The sequence below is a fragment of the Drosophila albomicans genome, unplaced genomic scaffold (assembly GCF_009650485.2).
Source record: "Drosophila albomicans strain 15112-1751.03 unplaced genomic scaffold, ASM965048v2 utg000265l_pilon, whole genome shotgun sequence".
Classification (NCBI taxonomy): Eukaryota; Metazoa; Arthropoda; class Insecta; order Diptera; family Drosophilidae; genus Drosophila; species Drosophila albomicans.
The window spans coordinates 16,363-23,698 of NW_026263578.1; the positions used below are offsets into that span (position 1 = coordinate 16,363).

The 7,336-nt window shown below is 37.9% G+C and overlaps 1 pseudogene; it reads left to right on the forward strand.

Moving 5' to 3' along the window:
- Nucleotides 1-3,610: 3,610 nt before the first annotated feature.
- On the forward strand, nt 3,611-4,926 carry LOC117577302 (putative nuclease HARBI1; annotated as a pseudogene).
- The last annotated feature ends 2,410 nt before the right edge of the window (nt 4,927-7,336 follow it).

Genomic DNA, 7,336 nt, shown 5'->3' on the forward strand with positions numbered 1-7,336 from the left:
GAAAGATGCTGGAACGCAAAAAGTATTGTTTTGCAATGCTTTTCAAGCTTTCATGGAATCTGAGCATATCTATAAAAAATAACCATTAGATTTAAAAGCATATATTGAACAATTTCAAACCTCTCTACAAGGCGACGTTCTCCGGGGAATTTGAGCCTCCAAATATTGCCTTAGAGCGCTATAATAGCATCTGTCCTCGTCGACTTAGATTTAACAGCGACTGCTGTAGGAACCAGAGAACGGCACGGGTATACACACTCAACGGGTGTGCACCCGTTACTCATGTGCCTTTTCGGTAGCCTTACACTCACGAGTGCGAGTGGCCAAAAATACACACACTCGCGAGCCTTATACTCATGAGCAATAAGTGTATCGCGAGCCTTACACTCGCGAGTGCGAGTGCCGAGGCATACTCGCCACTCGCGAGCCTTACACTCGCGAGCCTTACACTCGCGAGTGCGAGTGCCGAGGCATACTCGGCAATTTGCGATCGGTGATTCTATGCACTCGGGGTAAAGCCGGTGCCGGTGGTTATGGGTGGACCGGCACGATTGTATGTATGTACATACATATGTACGTTTCTGTGTATGTATATTGAGATGCAAGAAATGCCGTCGGCTTTTTGTATTGTTCTTGTTATTGCTGGTGCGCTGTTCTTGCACTCATTTTATTTCTTGAAAATTTTAAATTCGAAAACTATTTTTTGGCTTTGTGTAGTGTATTATTTGATGTCTTATATAATAAAATAAAAATTAATTTTAATTTTAAAGAATTTTTATATATTGATAAGGAACAAAACAAGTAAAAATACAACTAATCTGTTTTATTTTTATGCTTATAATAAGAATGTAAAAAATAAATTTCAGGAAAAACCACCTGATATTTTATTTGACCATTTGTCAAAGTAAAAAAACACCCAAAAATCATTCAAAGAAGTCCAAAAGTCATAAAATCTACCCGCGAGCCGCGACACACAAGCATCAATAGGGGTGGGGGAAAAACACCCGAGTATTTGCTCAGACACTCGCGAGTGTCAGAGCATTTCGTCAAGAGTGTCTAAAATGATCGGTTGCACGAAGAACAACCACCCGCGAGACACAAGTGTGTACAAGCCGAGTGCCTAAAATGATCGGGTGCCGAATAGGCGAGTGCAAGAAAGGCTCGAGTATGACAATGACTTATACTCGTAGCACTCGCATGATTTTTAATGAGTGTGTATCTCTCACTCGGTTTGCGAGTGCACGAGTAGCACTCGCACTCTTAAAAGTACGGGTGTGAGTCGAGTGTGTCGAAATTTGCCACCCGTGACGATGTCTGGTAGGAACGTAAATTTCTTCTTTTCCGGTTCTGGATTTGGTGGCGTTGGCGTATCGTGCTGTGTTTTGGACAATGTGTTGTACAATTCATTCTCTAAAGCCTTTAGCAGCTTGATCTGAATTTGACTGAGAGAGAAAACCCACTTTTTTTGAACCTTGAATCCAGAATAGTTGCCAATCTTGGGACGGTTCTAACCTCATAATGGGCGAAACGAGCCGTGAGAAAATCGAAAATGAATTCCCCTCTGCAGTCTTAATTTTTGGCTTAATATCAACCATATTTTTGTTTAATTCACATATGAGAGGAATTAATATCGATATTGAAGCGTTTTTTTCTTGGAAAATTAGACCGAGTAGCGTGCTCAAAAGTCTCCAAGTTGTTGGCCACCAACACCACCAATATTGTTCACTATAAATTCAAGTAAAATAGATTAGTTTTTGTAAAAATTGCACAAAAATTTGTTCTCCGCTTACCACGCTTTCTGTTTCTCGGTTGCAAGTGACGATAATCGACGTTTCCAGAAAACAATCGATGTTAAAAATATTTTTGGCAACATCGATAACATCGATGTTTTTTTCACCTCTATTTCTTCGAGAATCGCCATCTCTTCCTCCATTATCAATTTTGGCGATTTTAAATTTAATTTGCGCCTGTCTCCTAGGGCAAATTTTTTAATTGTTTGCGCATGAGCCAAAAACAACATATTTATGTCGTCTGGCCCCTGCGACTTTAGATATTGTGTTATATCCTCTACGGAGGACGTAGCCCTTGGGATAAACTCATCGATGCTCTCGTCCGTTAACGCCAACGAAACTGCTCCAGTTTCTGCTGGTTCGCATTCTTCTCTTTCTTCACTTAAATTTGTTGAACGTTTTACCAGCGTGCCCTGAACTGGTCTTCAAAGATTTTGCGAAAGTGTCTCTCAAATTCTCCCATTATTTTTTTTATTTCATTTCCTAAAAATATAAAAAATAATTGATTTTCATTTCACAGATTCCTTGCAACTGGAGACAGTTTTAGTACAATTGGACACAGCCATAAAATATATGTATGAACACTACACAACCGTTTCATTGTACAAAAACTGAACTTGATTTGATAAAACAATATAATTACCACTTTCTTCCAGCTCCAATCCAATTTCGTCCCATATCTTGTTCCTTTTTGTTACGTTTTTATAGTCCGCGTCCGCCGAATCATATAAAATTTTATTTTTTTCGACTAATTCGATGAGTCGCTCCACTTTCGACATTGTTGCTGTTTTGCCCGAAAATTGTTTTTTTACGCATTCAATATGCAGCTCCACTTTTGCCAGTGTTTTACAATAGTGAACGTGTGAATGGCAAAAGACATAGCGGTAGCGGCGCGAATAAAATCGCAAAGGGAACAGCGTGAATTAATCGCAGCGGCGTTGTAGCTTAAGAGATTTAATCATCTCTCACACCACAGCGAATAAATCGCAGCGGCAGCGGCGGGAATATATAATTATATAGTATTGCGTCTTATGATAGAGGTCTGCATGACAGTCATGACAGACATACAGTCAAAACAGCATTTGGTACTCTCACTCAAAGTTCTCACTGACTGAGTGAGACATTGTGTAAAACGAATTTGGCAAATGTGGCGAAGGCATGAGTAGAAAATTTACCGTATCCGAACGGCGAAGTAATGCAAGAATAAGTTTCGCGGTCGAGTACTTGGATAGTTGTGCGCCGCATTGGCGATGCCAAATTTTTTTGCGTGTTTTTTTTAAAACCGCTACCCATAGGATAGAAGGGTATTCTAATTTTGTGCCGACAGGAAATGTATGTAACAGGTAGAGGGAGGCATCTCCGACCCTATGAAGTATATATATTTTTGATCAGCGTCAACAGCCGTCCGTCCGTATGAACACCAAGATCTCAGAGACAATAGTAGAAAGAGCTATAATTTTCAGATCAAGTTTGATTCAAATTTTTTGCCACGCCCCCTCTCGCCCTCGAAAATCAAAAAATCTAATAACAAGCGTAATTTTAAAGCTAGAGCTGGTGTATACAATAATAAATATAGTATTTGTGAGTCCTGAAAATTTGATTGCGATCAGATAAAAATTGTGGAAGGTATTAAACAGGCATGCTCCGGTTTTCACTTTTCGTTTTCGTTTTGGGACCAAAACCGAGATTTTCGTTTTTAGGTGCTCCGGTTTTCACAAGTTTTTAGTTATCGTTTTGCTATCGAAACGTTTCATTTCTCATCATTTATTGCTGCCGAAACAGCTGATTTGAGTTTTGTCAGCAGCAAACAACGTGAAAAAATGCCTTTTTTATTTTCAATTGCATCTTTTGAAGCCGAAAGAAAGCAAAAGTTAATTGACTTAAGAAAATCTAAGCAATTAAGATGTAATACATGTGTTTTAATATGTCTGACGACCGGTAAGTCACATTTGCAACATTCAAAATTTTGCCTCTAATTTATGTTTATTGCAGATTTGTCCAATCATTTAGGATTGATAAAGACACTTTTAAAAACATATTGGAGACAGTCAAGCCACATTTAAAAGTAACGACACTGTCTCACTCTATGCAATTGGCTTCTGTGTTGCGATATCTTGCTACTGGATGTTATCAGTTCTCAATCGCCAAGGACCACCATATAAATATAGGACGAAGTACATTTGGGAAAATTCTCCATATATTTATTCCGTTGCTTTCTTTGTCGGGACACAATTTGCCTTCAGATGTCTAGCCAGCAAATGCGGAAATCTAGCGAATACTTCTTTAGCAGATATCAACTCCCAAGAATAGTCGCCTGCGTGGATGGAACTCATATCAAAATATTGAAACCTGTTGTGTAGGGGGGCGACGCTTGATGAAAATAATAACACTTTCACTTTTTGAAAAATATTTAAACTTTAACTTTGTGTAGTATTTATTCACTTGAAAATATTACATTGTGGGTTTGTGCAGAAGAAAATTTGAACATATGATAGAAGGCGGAATCGAAAAAAGCACTAAAAAGGGCAGGGTGACCATCTTCAGAGGAAACCAAGAACAGTGTGTCTGTGCGTATGACACGGTCACACGCACAGTATACTAGCTTTGTCGCTATCGATAACTCTCGATCGCGACCACACTGTCAGCTGGCCTGAGTGGTCACACCTGCAGTCATCTGGCATCAACACCTGTAAATAATGCCTCTGTTTTTTTTAACAGAAAGGGCTATTACAGCATGAACGCCATGGTTGTAAGTAGAATGTCTAAATTGGTTATAGTTACATTAAGATTTTACTTTTACCTACAGGTTTGCAACTATAATATGGAGATTATCGCTATTGATGCGACGCACCCCGGATCCTGTCATGATTCTTTCATTTGGAATCATTCAAGCGCCAGGGAATATTTGTCGAGAACAATAAATGAATATTTTGTTTTGGCTGATTCTGGCTACGCACAGGAGAGTTTTGTGTTAACTCCCTACAGGAGCGCAGAGATTGGGACGCATCAGCATCGATTTAATTTAAGACATGCTGCAGCCAGAAACATAATAGAACGAACAATTGGTGTTCTTAAAAGCCGTTTCCGTTGTTTACAACGATGCCTTAATTATCAGCCCATTTTTTGCTGTCAAATTATTAACAAAATAAATAAACAAATTATTCATTTTAGTTATTAAAATGTATTTATTCTAATTTTTTTTAAATTTGTTCTAACTTTAAGAGTAGCTCCTTTTTTAAATTTAAATCTTCTTGTCTAAGAGTTTCCATTTTTTGGAAATGCTCCTTTTTTAAATGCAAGTCCTCTTGTGCAAGACTTTCCATTTTTTCGAAATGCTTGGACATTGTTGAATTGATTAACTTCATTTCCTGAACTTGAGCTACGCACAGACTCCGCAAGTCAACCGCAGCAGCTGTGCGGCGACGCTTGCGGCTCGGTTCCTCCTCCTCTGTGGCAATCTCCTCGGCTTTTTCCTCAGCCACCTCTTCTTCTATTATGGTGGTTGGTGCTCCATATGCCACAGCACCAACTCCCTCGACCATCTCAAAGAGCCCGCAGAGCTTTGCCACGTCCTCCTCCATGGCTGTCAGCGGTTGCTGGCAGTAAGGACCCCCGCCCGTAGCCCTGACCTCTGCCTTATTCTGGGCAATTTTCTTGCGAATATTCGCCTTCCAATCGCACCAAACCTGGAATGTAATATTATAAAATATATTAGTTTGTCATAATTCTGGGGATACTCATACCTTTTCCCATCCCGCAACATCTTTAATTGGAGGTCCAATTGCGTTCAATGCACCGGCAAGCTCGCTCCATTTAGCTTCTGCAGCCACACGATCGCCTTTGGCGAATCCACGCGCCATACTTTCATTGTCCTGCATAAAATTAAGAATGACTTCATCCTGGAACGTTGATTTGTGTTTTCCCCTGCAAACAATATATTAGTATTTTTTGTTTTTTATAAAAATAAACTTTTTTTACTCACATTTTTTAAAATTCGGTTGAACGGCAATCAGCTGTTTCCCACAAAAAATGGGGATGCCACCTTTTTAATGCATTTCATTCCGGTTATTCCAACAATTTTTTTTATACACTTTTAGCACATAACTAATTAAATTAAATTAATTAATTTTTAAAAAACATATTTTACCCAACTTCAACAAATTTATCGCCATCCGTTTGATTATACAAGTATTTTTAACTTGCTTTTTCATTCTATCGAAAGTATGGCAGCTTAGGCGATAACTCATGGTGTCGGACCTATCGGTCGCTCACCAAATCGAAAATTGTTGTTGCCGACGGCAAAATTTGATATCCAAATTTGAGGTGGGGTCAGAAATTACTCGTTTTAAAAATAATTACAAGCCTAATTGATCTTCTAGAGGTCTTAAAAGAACGAGAATAAACCAATAAGTCAACTACTTTTTTTCCTTTTGCAAATAAGATCCGATTTAATATAGAAAAAGGCATTTACTTTTCATTTCGGCAAGTCAAATTTTCTCGTTTTGCAATTCGAAAAAATCTTGTGAAAGTGAAAACGGAGAGCACCAATTTTTTCGTTTTCGATTTCAAAACGAAAACGAAAAGTGAAAACCGGAGCATGCCTGAAAGAAATACTTTTGTATTTTTGTACAATCTGGTACATTGTGCCTCTATGGTATATTTTGAATGTGGTACTATATCGATATCTCAAATATACCATTGGGTATGGTTTTAGTATTTTTGTAATATTTTCGGTATATTTTGAAAATAATACCGTAATATTTTGCTTTTATTCAAAATGGGTAGCGGGTATCTCACAGTCGAGCACACTCGACTGTAGCTTTCTAACTTGTTTATGTTATTGGCATGATCATCTTAAAAGAATGCAATATTTCGTTCTCCAACTACAAATTTGTATTGCGTAATTCAAGGTTTGTTTAAATAGTAAATAGTAAAATAGTAAATTTTACTTATTCGTCTGTTGCAATTCTCAAGTGGTTCTAGTATGTTGTTGATAAGGACTCATCCGTCAGCTGGAGGAAATTTTTATTGTTTCTTCCTCTTATAGAAATGCAATATGTTTCGGGTATATAGAGAGACTAATAACCTATTTCCACTTCACTCGGTTTTTTTTCGTTTTTTAAATTCCCGTTTCGGGGTTTTCATTGACACGAACCGAGAAAATATGGACAACGGTAAAATTCTCAATATGGCAGCTCTGAAATGTCAGCTGTTCAAATGTAAACAAAAGTTGGCGCACAATTTAAACAAGTAAGAAAGCTACAGTCGAGTGTACTCGACTGTGAGATACCCGCTACCCATTTTGAATAAAAGAAATATATTTTGCGATATTTTCTCAAAAATATACCGAATATACTGCAAAATACTAAAAATATACCAAATGGTATATTTGGTATATCGACATAGTACCGCATTCAAAATATACCATAGATGGCACAATATACCAGATTGTCAGCCAAAGCAACTAAGACCCCTAGTAAGTAGGCGTTTTTGCCCATACAAAAGTATTTCTTTAATAACTTCGACAATTTTTATCTGATCGCAAC